Genomic DNA, 19,057 nt, shown 5'->3' on the forward strand with positions numbered 1-19,057 from the left:
AGACCAGAGTCAACATTTCAATGACATGTTGATGGGGGGAATACAGAGTGCTAGAAATTAAGCTAGAAATCCTAGATTTGAATAATTCATTCAACTTAAAGCTACATGACCTAAAGTAAATTAATACAGTGGATAGAGATTTGTTTGCCACTGTTTCTGTTTTTCCTTCTGTCTAGGCACACAGCTCCCTAGCTCATTGGAAATGGTCATGTGGCCAGGTTTCCACTGTACCTGTGTTAATTTGCCAGAGATACCATGACAAAGTACTATTGGATGTCTTAAACATACATTTATTTTCTCACAATTATGAAGACTAGAAGTCCAAGATCAAGGTGTCAACAGGGTTTGTTTCTCCTGAGGTCTCTCTCTTTGGCTTAAACATGGCAATATTTTCCCTCATCCGTCTTCATCTGGTCTTCCCTCTGTGTACATCTGTGCCGAAATTCCCTCTTATAACAGCACCAGTAATATTGGATTGAGGCCCACATTAGTAACCTCATTTTAATTTAATTACGTCTTTGAAGACTCCATCTCCAAATGCAGCCACACTATGAGGTGCTGGGAGGCAGTACACTAATATAAATTTTGGAGCAATATGATTATGCCCATAACATTCACCAACGGTCAGCAGAAGTGACTGTGTACAACTTCCATCTCACCCACATAAAAGATATTTTCTCTAGACATATTTTTCTTTTCCCTCTCACCGCCTGAAAATATCAGTGCCTGGAAACACCTTGAAGACCACATGTTGGGTTTCATAGTGCCAAAGAATCTGGATTGCTTAAATGTCTCCCTCAAGCACAGACTGCCTTCTCATCTTGGACTGTGATGTGAAAAAAAGGAAAAAAGAGAGACTTGACTTTGCGAGACCACCCCTTTCTGTCTGTTTATTAAACTAACTCACTGTTCACTCTAACGTATTTAATGGTTTTGTCTGAGCCCAACTGTCCTCTTCTCAGAAATGGTCATAATAGAAACTTGCTTGAACTGTTGAATAAAAAATAGCATCTATGTGTGAGAGTGCCCAATACAATGATGAAAATAAAACTATAATGGCCATGATTTTCTGCATTTTACTTGGAGAAAAGCCATATTGTGATCATGTATGTGAAATAGTTTTGTACATTTTAAGAAATCACCACTCAAATAGAATACTAATTGTTATTAACCCATCAATCTCTAAAGTCTGTTTATAGAATTCAGTGATGGGCTTCAAGAGGTATTTGAAAGCAGAATTTTGAGTATATGTGATGATTTTTCTTCTTCAAAGGGTTGATAGGGCATCATTCGATTCTCAAATGTATGTTTGGTTCAACAATGTTAAGAATCACTGAACTCTAAGTGTCTAATCAGGCTGGGTAAAGTCCAGGGTCTGTGAGGGATTGGCACAAAGAGGGGGCTAGCAGTGCATACAGGGCTACGGGAGCAGAATGGGAGGCCACCACTGGAGGGGGCGAGAAAAGCCAGGAGAACAGCTGCACGACATTATTAGGATCCTAAGAACAGAGGATAGGAAAGGAAGTAGGTGGAGATAGAGGGATGGATAGATGGGGAAACTGCTGAAATTTCCTTCCTTTGTCTCAGGGTTCTCCTATTTCACTGGCTCTTGACCCGCTGCATGGCCTCTCCTCCTTTGCTGGATCTTATCAAAAAGATGTGAGGTTTTCTAGTTCAATACCTCTTTGTGTGGGTGACAAAGCTGAGACCAAGGGAGATAAGGGAAGGTGTTGTGGCCAAGGTCACACAGCTAGTTGTTGGCAGAAGCAGGCTGGAACCTGGCTCTACCATGCGCTGTCTACCACACAGTATCAGCTACGATGTCATTCCCAGAGAAATTAGTAATTCCCATTGTGAGAATTTCCCAGTAGGAGACAGCATAGTTCTACCACTCACTTTGTTCTTCTTCATTTTTAATTGTTATATCAAAGTTCAACATGCCCAGAGTTTGAAGAGTTAACTAGTTCTACAAGATTGGTTGTAAATAACAACAGTTCCCTACAAGCTTCTACTTAACGTCTCTAGCCTTAATAGCAATCACTTCCTCTTTGATCTGATTATTTGGGCCTTATCATCCAATGCCTACGTAACATGTTAGATGACTTATTCTTTTTTCCTCCCCAATTTGGGGCATCATCTATTGACTTCCCACTTTCAAAGATGAGATGAAATTTGCATACTATTTTCCTCCTTGTTGCCTCTCACCACACATTCATGCCCTTGCTATTCCCTGTCCTCCCAGTTCACTTACCTAGAATTTGTGTTATGTCAATATTCAGTAATTGCATCATTATGACTAGAAGTAGTACAATATGGAGATTAAAGTGGGGTAAAGTCCTGACTGCTAGCATCAGGAGTGGGGTGGGAGAAGCAGACAAAGGGCTCCAGCACCCACCGTGTGTGGACAAGTTTACACCATCCTTCTGTTTTTACTGTGGTACCTCTGACCTCATTTTACCTGGTGCCTCCCAGTCTAAAGATCCTTTGCTATTTTACCTCCAAACAATAAAACTCCAGATTTTGCTGAGATAAGGAGAGGTAAGATGCTTAGCAGCCCAGACTAGGAAAAGATATCTAGGGTCTGATTGTTTCTTTCTGATATATATATATTTTTTTCTGAAAAATCAATACATTTAATTTTTTTTAGTTATTCATAAAGAAAACAGATACAGATGCCATAATTTCTCCATTTCTCATTAGATTGATATCCTGTCTTCCATTTCTTGTTTTCTTTTTTTAATTATTATACTTTAAGTTCTAGGGTATATGTGTACAATGTGCAGATTTGTTAGATATGTATATATGTGCCATGTTGGTGTGCTGCACCCACTAACTCGTCATTTACATTAGGTATATCTCCTAATGCTATCTCTCCCCCCTCCCCCAACCCCACAACAGGCCCCGATGTGTGATGTTCCCCACCCTGTGTCCCAGTGTTCTCATTGTTCAATTCCTACCTGTGAGTGAGAACATGTGGTGTTTGGTTTTCTGTCCTTGCGATAGTTTGCTCAGAATGATGGTTTCAAACTTCATCCATGTCCCTACAAAGGACATGAACTCATCCTTTCTTATGCCTGCATAGTATTCCATGGTGTATATGTGCCACATTTTCTTAATCCAGTCTATCATTGATGGACATTTGGGTTGGTTCCAAGTCTTTGCTATTGTGAATAAACATATGTGTGCATGTGTCTTTATAGCAGCATGATTTATAATCTTTTGGGTATATGCCCAGTGATGGGATGGCTGGGTCAAATGGTATTTCTAGTTCTAAATCCTTGAAGAATAGCCACACTGTCTTCTACAATGGTTGAACTAGTTTACAGACCCACCAACCGTGTGAAAGTCTTATTTCTCCACATCCTCTCTAGTACCTGTTGTTTCCTGGCTTTATAATGATCACCATTCTGACTGGTATGAGATGGTATCTCATTGTGGTTTTGATTTGCACTTCTCTGACAACCAGTGATGATGAGCACTCTTTCATTTGTCTGTTGGCTGCATAAATGTCTCCTTTTGAGAAGTGTCTGCCCATATCATTCACCCACTTTTTGATGGGGTTGTTTGATTTTTTCTTGTAAATTTGTTTAAGTTCTTTGTAGATTCTGTATATTATCCCTTTATCAGATGAGTAGACTGTAAAAAAATTTTTCTCCTATTATGTAGGTAGCCTGTTCACTTCGATGGTAGTTTCTTTTACTTTATAGAAGCTCTTTAGTTTAATTCGATCCAATTTGTCAATTTTGGCTTTCGTTACCATTGCTTTTGGTATTTTAGTCATGAAGTCCTTGCCCATGCCTATGTCCTGAATGGTATTGCCTAAGAATTCTTCTAGGGTTTTTATGGTTTTAGGTCTAACATTTAAGTCTTTACTCCATCTTGAATTAATTTTGTATAAGGTGTAAGGAAGGGATCCAGTTCCAGCTTTCTCATATGGCTAGCCAGTTTTCCAGGGATGCAAGGCTGGTTCAACATATGCAAATCAATGAACATAATCCATCATATAAACAGAACCAAAGACAAAAACCACATGATTATCTCAATAGATGCAGAAAAGGCCTTTGACAAAATTCAACAGCCCTTCATGCTAAAAACTCTCAATAAACTCGGTATTGATGGGACATATCTCAAAATAATAAGAGCTATTTTTGACAAACCCACAGCCTGTTAGGAAAAGGAGACTCCCTCGTGGGAAATGAGAGGCTATGAAGCATCCTATATTTACATGGCTGGAGAGTTTGTGCATTTGTTCTGACCTTCTCTAATTGAACTGGAAATATTTTGTGTGAGGCAAGGTTTTATTTTCTTTCCCCTACTCCACATCTGAGTGGAGGAAATTTGGTTAGACATCGACAGAGTATTTGGAATGCGCTTGCTTCCAGTCTTCATATGTTTAATAAGAAGCCAAGTTTCAAGGTTAAGATCTCTTCTCTGCGAACTTTCCACAGCACCATCCTCCAATCTGAAGCAGTAGCTCTGTGTAGCTCCTTATTTGTGCTCTTCTAGTACCCTTATCTCTTTCTACCTTGATGAAAGAGACGCTTCCTTTTTCCTTCCCTGAGCTGGGAGCCCTGAAGTTCCTCCATGAACATGAATATATTCATGGAAATGTGACAGCTGAGAATATCTTAGTGAATTCAGAGGACCTGACCCAGGTGAGAGTGAGGTCCTCCCCACCCTGCCCTCCCCACCCTGCCCTGAACTTAAGTTCCTTGAAACCAAAAATCATGCTTCGAACATGTTTACCCCTAAGAATGCTAATTACTGTTTAACTGCAAGAGTGCAATAGGTAAGTTGTACAATCAGGATTTTTCAAACTAAATGCAGTAGATTGAATTGTTGGTTCCAATTCTTCTCTCCTGTTTGTGTAACAGCAGGATTGTACATTCATATCTTCGACCTCATGGTGCATGGAATATATTTCCCCATATTTGACTTTGGGTTTGGCCACGTCTTGCTTTGACCAATGAGATATTAGAGGATGTGACATAAGCCAACTTGAAGTCAGCTACCCAGTGGGCTTATCTTACCTCTGTGCTTCTGCAATTGCCATGAGAAGAATATATTGCAGGATGCATTTCATGAACCCCCAGTTTAGTCACTCCAGTTGATCTGCAGACTCCTAGGCTGATATAGAACCAAACCAGCTTGGCTAACTGACATGTGCGTGAGGGAGAAATAAACGTTTGTTGTTTCAAGCTGTTGAGGTTTGTGGTAATTTGATATATAGCTTCACTGAAATCACTTCAAAGTAAGGCCAATAAACCTCTGCAATGATATATATTTTCAGCTACTAATATGGCTGATAACAGACTTATCTCTCAAAATGTCCGCATGTTATATGTTATCAAAGTACTCTGTAGTTCCTGTCATCACTGTTGAATGATGGCACTATTGAATGTCTTTGTTATTTAGTATCTTTTTATTTTTATTTTTTGAGATGGAGTTTCACCATTTCACCCAGTCAGGAGTGCAGTGGTACGATCTCAGCTCACTGCAACCTCCACCTCCCAGGTTCAAGTGATTCTTCTGCCTCAACCTCCCGAGTAGCTGGGATTATAGGCAGCCACCACCATGTCCAGCTAATTTTTGTTTTTTAGTAGAGAAGGGGGTTTTGTCATGTTGGCCAGGCTGGTCTTGAACTCCTGAACTCAGGTGATCCACCCACTTCGGCCTCCCAAAGTGCTAGGATTACAGGCGTGAGCCACCATGCTGAGCCCAATATCTTTCTTATTAAACATCTTCTTTCTCTGCTGATCTTTAAGTTCTGTGAGGTCAGTGATTATGTCTGATTTATTTCTTATTATACCCCTGTAACTATCATGGTACCTAGCATATTTAAATAATTCAGTTAATATGAGTTAAATGAGCGAATAAAAACTTGATGGCTAGAACCCCAAAATGCTTGGGAAAATGATATATTCCACCCATTAAAGAAATAAACATATAAATATACATAAAAACTGGCATATAGTATGAGGGAGCTCCTAAGGCTTTAAAATTTATCCACTCCTTGGACTGACAGCTTAGAAACCCTGATTAAGGTAACATGGAAACCTTTTAGACACAAGAGCCTGAGAAGACCCTAACCTCTCCTGTGGTATTTTAGGAATTAATGTCTATACGCATTTGGCAAGGCTCAGTAGTTTTCCATGGGACAGATTATTTGGCCAGATGAGTCATTTTCCTGGTCATGCTGGGCATCCTTCTGTATGTTATTTCATCTTTTACTCATCAAATAGGCTAAGGGATAGGCTAGGAACAAAAGGAAAAGGACTAAAAAATGTCATTTCCCAGAAGGAAGGATTTAATATGACCAGAGAAAAGTTAACAACATACACATGCGGTCATCACTGTTGAAGATGCAATGTGTTGTATTTGGTAGGTGTGTGGTGGTCGGCCTGGAACAGAAGGGGGATGAGTAACAGTAGGATAACCTTTTGGGGATATTTACAACTACACAGAAAGTGGGGAAAATGTTCTCACGCTTAGTTTTCAGGTTGTGCCTCTTTGAGCCAGGCTGTCTCAGTCACAATGGGGGAAACTGAGGCAGATCAGTGGCTGGAGGATGAATAAACTGCAGGCAGGGAGTGCTTTCTTTCTGAAACAGTCTTTAATTATACAATTGGTGGTGAGTCATTTTGCTTTTTCTTTTATAAGTTTCAAATTTACCCAGTTTGTGGTTTGGTTTTGACTTCTGTGGTTGGGACTCTTGTGATTTCTCAATTTTTAGACCATTCATTGTGATTCTCAGGCTGACAAGGTAAACAAAAGAGACAGTGTAGAGACAAAATAGATGAACATACTCAAACAGGAAGACATATGGTCTGTTTTAGTGTCATGACTTTGGGCAAAGTAGTTCTCTCCAGGAACTGTCTTTCCCATCCCTTGAGATTATAACCTTCATTACTTACTTCCCTCGTTCCTGTTGAGGTGATTCTTGACACTCTGTGTCCGTGGGAACCCAGCCATCTACCAAATAGCTGTGGCATTCAAACTTATGTGCAATTTTAAGCTGATAGTAAGCTAAAAAAGAAACTTCTCCTTTATCCAAAGATGCAAGGTGAGAAAGTTTATGGAGTTGGCTACTGTTCTTAGTTTTGCATTTCATTCTGAATGATGGGAAAAAAGCCACCTTGAAAACAACAACCTTTAGTACTAGGCCCAAGCTCCCAACCCAAAAAGCTTCTCCATATTTTGCTGAGTTTATAAAATCCTTGTATTTTATCACTAGAATTCTACAAATGTTTTATATAATAGTACCTCATTTAAATTCTGTACTTAACCTAGCAACATAATGAATGAATTCTCTACTGATCAATTTTCTATGTAACTGAGGAATATCCTGTAGTGCTGAAACCTAAAAAATGGCAATATTTCATGAAAATCTTTTTTAAATGTGTCAGATGTATTTCTGCCTTTCAGACAGACTATGCTGATTACAAGTTAATCTTTCCTCGAAAATATTACTTGTATTGAGATAATTATTGTAATGGGAAATAAGACGGCACAATTTTCATCCATCTTTCTCGGTGATTGTCACCTATACTTTTTTCCTGTCTTTGTAACATTTTCTAGAAAGTTTCCTATCTTTAGGATGAACAAGCTGTTAGAATGCCATATAAATGAAGAGACAATAGGATCTGAATTAAGACCCAAGGGAACTGATGTAAGGAAAAGACCTTTAGAGTGCTGAGTCATTGTCTTACAAACCTTTGTTATTTACTTCTTGATTTTCTAAGATTGCAGTCTTAATATGTGAAGTTTGCATTGCACATACATATATATGTGTATATATCAGTGTATTTGTACACATGTATATATAGTTGTGTGGGCTTACATGCGTGTATGTGCATATGTGTATTAGTTCACTTACATGCTGCTGAAAAAGACATACCTGAAACTGGGAACAAAAAGAGGTTTAAGTGGACTTACAGTCCCACATGGCTGGGGAAGCCTCAGAAACATGACAGGAGCTGAAAGGCATTTCTTACATTGGCGGCAAGAGAAAAATGAGGAAGAAGCAAAAGTGGAAACCCCTGATAAACCCATTAGATCTCGTGAGACTTAATCACTGTCACGAGAATAGCACAGGAAAGACCAGCCTCCATGATCCAATTACCTCCCCCTAGGTCCCTCCCACAATATGTGGCAATACTGGGAGATACAATTCAAGTTGAGATTTGGGTGGGAACACAGCCAAGCCATATCATTCTGTCCCCCAAAGTTCTAAATCATTTCAGCATTAACCCAAAAGTCCACAGTCCAAAGTCTCATTTGAGACAAAGCAAGTCCCTTCCACCTATGAGCCTGTAAAATCAAAGCTAGTTATTTCCTAGGTACAATGGTGATACAGGTATTCAGTAAATACAGCCATTCCAAATGGGAGAAATTGGCCAAAACAAAGGCGTTACAGGGCCCATGCAAGTTCGAAATCCAGTGGGGCAGTCAAATTTTAAAGCTCCAAAATGATCTCCTTTTACTCCATGTCTCACATCAGGGTCAAGCTGATGCAAGAGGTAGGTTCCCATAGTCTTGAGCAACTCTGCTCCTGTGGCTTTGCAAGGTACAGCCCCACTCCTGGCTGCTTTCACAGGTTGGTGTTGAGTGTCTATGGCTTTTCCAGGTGCATGGTGCAAGCTGGTGGTGGATCTACCATTCTGGGGTCTGGAGGACGGTGACCCTCTTCTCACAGCTCCACTAGGCAGTGCCCCAGTAGGTACTCTGTGTGGGGACTCCGACCCTGCATTTCCCTTCCACGCTGCCCTAGCAGAAGTTCTGCATGAGGGCCCTGCTCCCACAGCAAACTTACGCCTGGGCATCCAGACATTTCCATACATCTTCTGAAATCTAGGTGGAGGTTCCCAAACCTCAATTCTTGACTTCTGTGCACCTGCAGGCTCAACACCATGTGGAAACTGCCAAGGCTTGGGGCTTCCACCCTCTAAAGCCACAGCCCAAGCTGTACGTTGGCTTCTTTCAGCCATGGCTGGAGTGACTGGGACACAGGGAACCAAGTCCCTGGGCTGCACACAGCATGAGGACACTGGGCCTGGCCCATAAAACCAGTTTTTGCTCCTGGGCCTCCAGGCCTGCCATGGGAGGCATTGCTGTGAAGATCTCTTATATGCACTAGAGACATTTTTCCCATGGTCTTGGGGATTAGCATTAGGCTCCTTACTATTTATGCAAATTTCTGCAGCTGGCTTGAATTTCTCCCTAGAAAATGGGGTTTTCTTTTCTATGGCATAGTCAGGCTGCAAATTTTCCAAACTTTTATGCTCTGCTTCTCTTATAAAACTGAATGCCTTTAACAGCACCCAAGTCACCTTTTGAATGCTTTACTACTTAGAAATTTCTTCCCCAGATACCCTAAATCATCTGTCTCAAGTTCAAAGTTCCACACATCTCTAGGGCAGGGGCAAAATGCCGCCAGTTTCTGTGCTGAAACATAACAAGAGTCACCTTTGCTCTAGTACCCAACACGTTCCTCATCTCCATTTGAGATCATCTCAGACTGGACCTTATTGTCCATATCGCTATCAGCATTTTGGGCAAAGCCATTCAGCAAGTATCTAGGAAGTTCTAAACTTTCCTACAAAGTTTCTGAGCCCTCCAAACTGTCCCAACCTCTGCCTGTTACCCAGTTCCGAAGTCACTTCCATATTTTCGGGTATCTCTTCAGCAGCACCCCACTCTGCGGGTACCAATTTACTGTATTAGTTTGTTTCCACACTCCTAATAAAGACATACCAGGAACAAAAAGAAAGGCTTAATTGGACTTACAGTTTCACACGGCTGGGGAGGCCTCAGAATCGTGATGGGAGGTGAAAGGCACGTCTTACATCAGCAGCAGGAGAAAAATGAGGAAGAAGCAAAAGTGGAAACCCCCAATAAACCCATCAGATTTTGTGAGACTTAGTTACTATCATGAGAATAGCACAGGAAAGACTGGCCCCGATGATTCAATTACCTGCCCCTGGGTCCCTCCCACAATATGTGGGATATCTGTGAGATACAATTCACCTTGAGATTTGGGTAGGGACACAGACAAACCATATCAGTGTGTATGTGTGTAGGGATCACATATGGCACAGTGAAAGGAGCATGGTCATTTTATCATTAAACAGACCTTGACCAAACCCTAACAAGAGCCCACTTATAACTGTGGGACCTGACAAAGTTTCTTATTCCCCTTTAGCCTCACTTTCCTTATTTATTTATTTTTGTTGTTGTTGTTGTTGTTGTTGTTTTGAGACGGAGTCTCGCTCTGTCGCCCAGGCTGGAGTGCAGTGGCCGGATCTCAGCTCACTGCAAGCTCTGCCTCCCGGGTTTACGCCATTCTCCTGCCTCAGCCTCTGGAGTAGCTGGGACTAGAGGCGCCTGCCACCTCGCCAGGCTAGTTTTTTGTATTTTTTTTAGTAGAGACGGGGTTTCACCGTGTTCGCCAGGATGGTCTCGATCTCCTGACCTCGTGATCTGCCCGTCTCGGCCTCCCAAAGTGCTGGGATTACAGGCTTGAGCCACCGCGCCCAGCCCTTATTTGTTAAAAGGCAATTCAAATACTTACTTTATAGCACTGTCAAACCTGAATAACACACTTTCTATACAGGCTTTAGAAAGGGAGACTTTCTAAAAAAAATGATAGTTATTCAGGATTGGGAATTGCAATGGGAACACGCATGTGCATATTCAGGGAGGTAAAGGAAGACAAATGTTTTTAAAGGAAAGATAAGGTGAATTAGGTGAGGTGTTTTGAGACATGCTTGGCTATAAGGATCAATAACAAGGATGGTGTCAGTCCAAGGTTGGACAACAGTTGCTGGCCAGATGTCCTCGAATAAGTATTTTTTGTGTGATGTTTGTGGTGGCCTTTGTACAAGGTTGTGATCTGTGCAGTTTTTTTTTTTTGTGATAGTTTTTGTTATCAGATATGTGTACATGTGTGAGGCCACCCCCTCCCTCCCCATCCCCCGCTTCATGGCCCTATCTGTCAGGGTTTTAACAAAGTGACTCCATTTTGATTCTGACAATTTTCCCAGAACTAAGACAATTCCTGACACATATAGTTATAAAAACTCTAATTTATTTTCTCCCCTTCTTTATAAAAGCACATAGTCTAAACTTTTTACTCTGTGTCTGTTGTCAAACTCATTGTTACTAGAAATATCGAATTTGTCTGTTATGATAATTAAAAGTGACTGGAAATGATTTTCTTGATTCAATTATTTTCTGCCCATTTATTGGCTTAGACTACTTAATACAAGAGTTATAAATCATGGCATACATGCCACCTCCTTTTCTCTCGAAATTGATCATGGTTCTCTTTACCACTCAGCCTTGAGGAAGCCCCCAAATCCTCCTCAACACAATGCCAGCCTCCTCAATCAATCCACCAGAATTGGCACATAAGAGCAAAACCTGATTCCCTGCACCAGTCACTAGAATGATGATTTTCAAAATCATAATCATTTTTACTGATGTAGAAGCAGGAGGACTGAGAACCAGGCATAAGAGCTCCCCCTAACATGCTAGTCCAAGTGATGAGAGAAACCTCAAGATCTGTTTTGCAACAGCAATATCTGAGAGCAGAAGGAGCGCAGTGAAGGTCTGATAAACATTTCTCATGACTCCAACCAGCGTCCTCAGTCACAATGCCAAAAAATAAGCTGACGCAGCCCATCACTGTTGCCAAGTCTATCACCTGTTCTCGTTAGCACTTGGTCCGAAAGACAGTCTTCAGTTTTCATATTCATCTCACAATTTAGGTGTTTTTTTCCTGTTCCCTCACTTGAAATATATCATTCATCTTTCAATCCAATCTAGTAAGAATGAATTAAGCACCTACTATGTGACAAGCCTTCAATTCTTGTTAGATTTGTAAGGCCATCTCAGCTCTCAAGGTTCTTACAGGATATACTCATGCTAACACATCAATGCTCTCCACTGTGATAGGTTCCAAGACAGAGGAAGAGCATGTTTATTCATTTGTTCCTCTCTATGATCATTTCCTTCAAAACTCAATAGGCATGTAGATGGTCTGATTTCATAACTTGAGTCAGCATAAAATCTAGACCTCAGATGTCACCAACTAATGGGTGCTAGCTTGAAACATCATCTTTATCAGCATCTTTCGCTTTAAGAAGTCAGGCAGCCCCAGAGGCTACGCAGACTCTAAGATCTGCAATGTGCCATTGCAGAAATGAGTAGTTATGTAGTTCATTCTTTTGGAATCATCTTCAAATTTATTCAGCAAGCCTATTATTTCCAGGGAGTGAGCTAAGCACTGGGGAGACAGAGGGAAAGAAGATCTATAACCTCCTGAGCAGCTCACAGACCAGGAAAGTAACCAACATTTAAATAAGTAATTAGCATAAAATGGAGGCACCAGGAAGTCCTGATCTTTGAGTTGATATTTGATGGATGAGCAGATCTTCATCAGATAAAGAGATGGGATAAGGACATTCCAGGAGGCAGGTCATTGGAGCAGTTTATGAAGTAACAGGGAGGTGAGTAATCTGCTTTGTTAGAACTTGTGGGATAAGGAGAGAAATGACGGCAAGATGGAGGAATGACTCAAAAGGGGAGTGGAACTCAGGCTCCAGTCATGAGGAGTCCTGAGGTTCATGTCAAGGAGTTTCAGTTTTAACCATAGATAAGGAAGCTGCTCAAAAATGTAAGCAGAGGAGTGACATACTACTAATGGCCAGCGTTTAGCACATCTCATATGGCTTCAGCTAATCCTCACGAAATTATTTGAAGTTGATGTTTCTAATACTATCCCCATCTTACAGGTTACAAAAGTGAGGTTTAGGAAGGTTAAATAATGGTTTTAGGTTAAACAACTAGTGAATGTCAGAGCCAGGAAATAAACAGTTTAGCTTGTGAGCTCTGAACTTATGGAATGAAAGAAGAGAGTAGAAACAAGACGTTTTAAGGGGGAGACTGCAATATTTCAGGCAGCGGATGAAGAGAGTCGCACCAGAGCAGTGGCAGTGGAGATGAGATAGACTCTGGTGTGGTATATATCAAAGAGAGTTGCTCCTTCCCTGCCATTCCAGAAGGCACTAATGAATCACATTCCCATTATTTAAAATTTACTCTATTTTCTTTATTGTAAAGTACTTTTACCGGTTTTTGTAAGGCTTGCCTATTTGCAAATACAGCATTCAAAGATAAAAATTTGTAACTACTAAAAAAAGTTTAATAAAATTGATGTTAAATTCTAAAGCAGAGTTCCAAAATGTTCTGAGCAACTTCAATGGTGTTGGGATGATGTATAATCTATTAGTAATTTTATCAATAATTTTTTCATCTAACAGTCACTTTTTGAGGACATATTTTATTTGGGGCCCTGGGCAAGGTGATGGGGATATAGTGATTGGGACATGCTTTGTCAAGGGCCAAATAGAGAATCTTGTGCCTTAGGCAGAACACAAGCTGTCCGTATTACTTGGAAAATAATAATGAAGTAACAGTTTGTATGGGAGTGTGAAGGTGTGATGTGTTGTTAAAATATTTTATTTTTATTTTTATTTATTTATATATTTAGTATTTTTTGAGGCGGAGTCTCACTCTGTCACCCAGGCTGGAGTGCAATGGTGCAATCTCAGCTCACTGCAACCTCTGCCTCCTGGGTTCAAGCAATTCTTCTACCTCAGCCTCTTGAGTAACTGGGACTACAGGTGCACACCACCGCGCCTGGCTAATATTTTTGTATTTTTAGTAGAGACGGGGTTTCACCATATTGGCCAGGCTGGTCTCGAACTCCTGACTTTGTGATCTGCCCACCTCAGCCTCCCAAAGTGCTGGGATTACAGATGTAAGCCACCGTGCCTGCCCTGTTAAAATATTAAAAAAAAAATTCCCTAATATGTTTTATTCACTCCTTATACTTCAGGCAATGTTAATTCTAGGAAAAGTACCCGTGATATATTTTGCACATTTATCAAAGAACAGATTGTAACAAAAGACTATGCTTCTGTGACCATAGGTTTGATTAACACCTATCAAAATAGAACCATCATTTGCTCACTTAAGCATTTGTTAAATAACCCAATCTGCTACTGAATTAGAGGCCAGATGCCTCTATCTCCACATTCCACACGTGCTGAGAGGACAGTTGCCACCTCCCTCTTCAAGCTCTAGCCGTGAATGTCTTTGTCTAAAGGATGTCTCAGGCCTACTCCAACTTGAGTTTCTAGGATTCTGTAAATCTAGATCTTTTCTCCCAAGTGACCAGTGGTATTTCAGCTATATTGTTCCATGAACCCCGCAAGTTAAAGATCCAGTAATAGGCCGGGCACGGTGGCTCACACCTGTAATCCAGTGCTTTGGGAGGCCAAGGCGGGTGGATCACGAAGTCAGGAGTTCGAGACCAGCCTATCCAACATGGTGAAACCCCATCTCTACTAAAGATACGAAAAATTACCCGGGCATGGTGGCATGCGCCTGTAATTCCAGCTACTCGGGAGGCTGAGGCAGAAGAATCGCTTGAACCTGGGAGGTGGAGGTTGCAGTGAGCCAAGATTGCGCCATTATGCTCCAGCCTGGGCAACAGAGTGAGACTCCGTCAAAAGAAAGGAAGGAAGGAAAGGAAGGAAAAGAAGGAAAGGAAGGACACCCACCAGAATGCTACCCACTGGGGGCAATTCCAATGGTACCCATTGGAAGTAAGTTTTCATCATCTCAGGCTAACTGATGTGTTATCTGCAAAACAAGAGTGGCAATCTGGTTCCTCCTGATGGAAGGGATTAACCTCACAGGATCCTGTGACAAGGGGTGCTCAACCCCAGACTAACTCCAGGACTAGGATTCACTACTAATGTTTGTCTTTAGAAAAGGTGTCATTGTTAGAATTTCCTTTCTTACACTTGGCTAAGGTCTGCTCTATAATTTTCATTCTGGTTTTGTGTTCTGAAACCAAACCAAATGAGTTTATCATGACAACATGACAGCTTTCTCGTGTCTGTGTCAGGTCATCTTTTTCTTTAATTAAGCAACTAGATTTCCTGCCATTATTCCAGTGACACCATTTCTGGACCCCCTCATTATCCTGAGCACTTTCTTCGTGACTCGCTCAGATTTATCAGTGTTCTTTAGACTGTGATACCAAAAACTGAATTGAACACAACATCCTCATGGAAATTTGATCAGTAAAGAGTATACAGTCATACGCATTCCTTACTGTTCTGTTACTAAAATCTAAAATATCTTTGTTGTCATCTGATGGCCATGGTGCTCATATCCAATAAAAACACTGTTGTCTCAGGGCCTTTGCACTTGCTATTCTCACTGTCAAGAAAGCTTTTTCCTTAGCTATCCATGTGGCTTTCTTACTTCAGTCTGTTCAAATGTCACCTCCTCAATCATCCCCAGTGAAGCAGTGTCTCCTTTTAGTCTGTTTCCTTACATAGATTATTGTTTCTTCCTTGCAACTGTTATCACCTGATACATAATTATTTCATGGGCATCTTGGCTGCTTCTTTCACAAAAGGTGTGCTCCATGAGGCAAGAGATAGTTTTGTTCTCTGATGCTGTATCCCTTGGCACATGGAAAATAAAATATGATAAATAGTTGTTGGCTAAATAAAAACTGGGTGTACAATCAACAATAATTTCTAGAACTTTTTAATGAAATTCTGTTAGAGTAAATATTGGCCCATTCCTTCCTTAACAATTCACTTGTTTTTCTAATTATAAATAGCTCATGTTTATTATCAAATACTTATGAAACACAGATAAGCAAAAAAAAAAAAAAAAAAAAAAAAACCCCTCAGAAACTGATTTTCTTATATCTACACGGTATTTAACACATAATTTTCTAGGTATTTATTTATTTATTTATTTATTTATTTATTTATTTATTTAGAGATGGGGTCTCATCCTGTCGTCCACACTGTAGTACAGTGGTGCAGTCACAGTTCACTGCAGCTTTGAAACTCCCCAGGCTCAGGTGATCCTCCCAACTTAGCTTCCCATGTAGCTGGGGCTATAGGTGTGAACCACCACCCCACCTGGCTAATCTATTGTATTTTTAGTAGAGACAAGAATTTCCTATGATGCCCAGGCTGGTCTCAAACTCCTGTGTTCAACAGATGCCCCCACTTTGGCCTCCCAAAGTGCTAGGATTACAGATGTGAGCCACTGCACCCAGCCTAGACTTTTATTTATATATGTATCTTTCTTTTACTAAAATGAGATAATAATTTAAATATTTTTACATTGAATTATTTTAAGTGTATATATTTTCTCTTATCAGCAAATATCCTTATTAATAAAACCATATAATGTTTTACTTTGTGGTATAACATAATTTAACATAATTTTCTTACCAGTCATTAATGATTAGGAATGTAAGTTATTTTCAATTTACTGTGAATTTAACAGTATTCTAACGGTGTTACACCTAAATTTATGGGACTTCTATGATTATTTCCTTGGTAAAAGACTTGTCACATTAAGGAATACAAAATATACAATATACTAATAGTTATTATTAAAAGCTACGTTTAAATCTTAAGTATTTTGTCACTTTTGGCTTTCTTGAGAGGGTGGGAAAAGAGGATATTCCTATATTACTGGTAAATGTGTAAACTGACATAGTATTTTTAGAAGATCATTTAGTTATAATTATATCTATGAAGCAAGGAAAAATAACAAGCTATAAGTTTTTTTCTTTCGTCTGTCAAATTTACAACTTTTCCTCATTGTCATAAAAGAAAAATCGAATATATTTTTCTGTTTTGTTTTTTAATTTTATTTAAGTTTTGTTTCTTGTGTGCTGTTGAACTTTTTCAAAAAACTTGTTTGTATCTTGCGTCTCTAATCAACACAGAAGTCATCACTCTTACTTTTGCACATTTCATGAGTAAATCTGAGTCTTTATTTACAATGAGTAGATTATAAAGTTTTGAACAGGACATGCCAAATGCGAAATAGTGTTATAAACTATTGGGCTTCTTATGAAGCATTGTTTTGCTTGTCTTTCATTTTGTTTTAATGAAGATGGGTACAAACAAATGAAATGACTTTTAGGAAAGAGCACCAAAATAGAGTGAAGAGTTTGCAAATGAAATTAAAAATAAAGTAAAATATAAAGAAAGACTAAAAAGCTAAAAATCGTCAATCTCAGAAAAGAAGAGTCCCAGGTGTGGCTAAATATTCAAGTGCCCTCAGTGACTTTCCTAGATCACGCCTTTGGCTGCTGAACGACTTCTGTAAGGCAAACACTGATCCGTATCTTCACAGAGGACAGAAAAAGACACTTCAGTTAACCATCAAGGTTTTGATAAGAAAAAACTTTACAGACCAAAAATTTAAGTATTCAAATATCCTGTTCATGAAGGTTTTATATATATATATACACACACACACATATATATACACACACACACATATATATACACACACACATACACACACACACTCACGGAGGTTTATATATAGAGAGATATGATATATATATACACACACATATGAGATATACATATATATGTATGGAAATTTGATCAGTAAAGAGTATACAGTAATACACATTCCTTACTGTTCTGTTACTATATATATATATGTATGTATGTCTCACATGTTGTCTTTAAGAAATTATATAGGTTCATTGTAAGTTACCTGTGATTGCATACCTTTCCACCCAATGCCCCGTTTCCTCCAGAAAGAAAGAAAAAAAACAAAAAAAACAGTGTTTTATAAAGTTATTTGTTATCTCTCGCCAGTCTACGGGTCTGGATCAGGGCTAGCTTCTGTTGGTTAGAGCTTGCTTTGATATCTGCAGGTAGCCCAGGTTTACTGGGGGCTGAGTGGTCTAGAAAGGCCGATTCTGGAATGATTTAGTTCTGCTCTAAATCCTCTATTATCCTCCAGTAGGCTAGCCCAGGCTCATTCTCAAGAAAGAGGTAGAGTGCAAAAAAGTGCAGAGGCATGCACACACTTTTTCAAGACTCTGTGCACTGTCATTTGTTAAGGTCTCATGGTCTAAAGGAAGTCATACAGCTAAGCCCGACAATGTGGAAGTCAATTGCCAAAAGGCACGGATACAGGAAAAGGTGAAAAATTGGAGTATTAACATTTCACACTCATTTATTTGAAAATGTAATGCAAAATCTCTGGCTCATAGGAGGCCCCACTTGTTATTAGCCATCTCTGAGTTCATTAGACCAATGCACCTCGATGGCTGAGACATAGTCACACCTGAAAGCAGAATGATTGTTTGAGGTGTCATCCAAATTTATAACTTTATATACAAGATACCTGGAAGTGATTTTTTTTTTCTTCCTGCATGGGATTGACAAGATTGATATACATCTTTATAGTAGGAATATATTATAACCCAATGTTAGCATCTCATTATGGTCCTGTGTTGATAATAGAAATTCTTAATGTTCTCATACTAGCTTCCCATATGATAGATGTGTGATTTCTGTGTTTATTTTACCATGTTAGAAGAAAGAAATACATAGCTGCTTAAAAATACCATTAAATATACTCTCTTCGATTTTGCCTAAATTGTTATATGTGGATCTTAACAGCGGGCAACATCTTCTAGGAATATATCGAGTGTAAATAAATGTAGGATTCCACAGTGAGTGAAAGAAAACTAAAAGATGATCTATAAATAAAGTGTCTGAAAAGCAATGTGTTTGGAAAAGCCAAGGAGAAAGTTGTTAACTAAACACATTTTTAAATTTTCCAACACTGATGCAAAAACAAACCAGTAATATTCTTGGAGAGGTATTGATGTGTGTGGAATAAAGAAGATATTACTTTCCTTCTTGCCAGGCTTTATTTAAGAGATGTGTGAATCTGACTAGATCTCACAGTTGTTATTAATCTGGAACTTTTGAAACTGGAGCATTGTTAGTGCCGTGAGAGAAGATATAAGGGTAATTCATCAGGTCCTCTGTGATGTAAAAACAAAAATGTTTTAAACCTACCTCTGTCTTAATAGTTGTAGCTGTGACTGTTTATGCAGTAAATAGAGCCTCTTCCTCTTTCCCTTTGGACATCATCATCATAATTAAAACGTTCACATTACTTTTTATTA

This window comes from Chlorocebus sabaeus, chromosome 27 (assembly GCF_047675955.1).
Source record: "Chlorocebus sabaeus isolate Y175 chromosome 27, mChlSab1.0.hap1, whole genome shotgun sequence".
In the NCBI taxonomy this organism is placed as follows: Eukaryota; Metazoa; Chordata; class Mammalia; order Primates; family Cercopithecidae; genus Chlorocebus; species Chlorocebus sabaeus.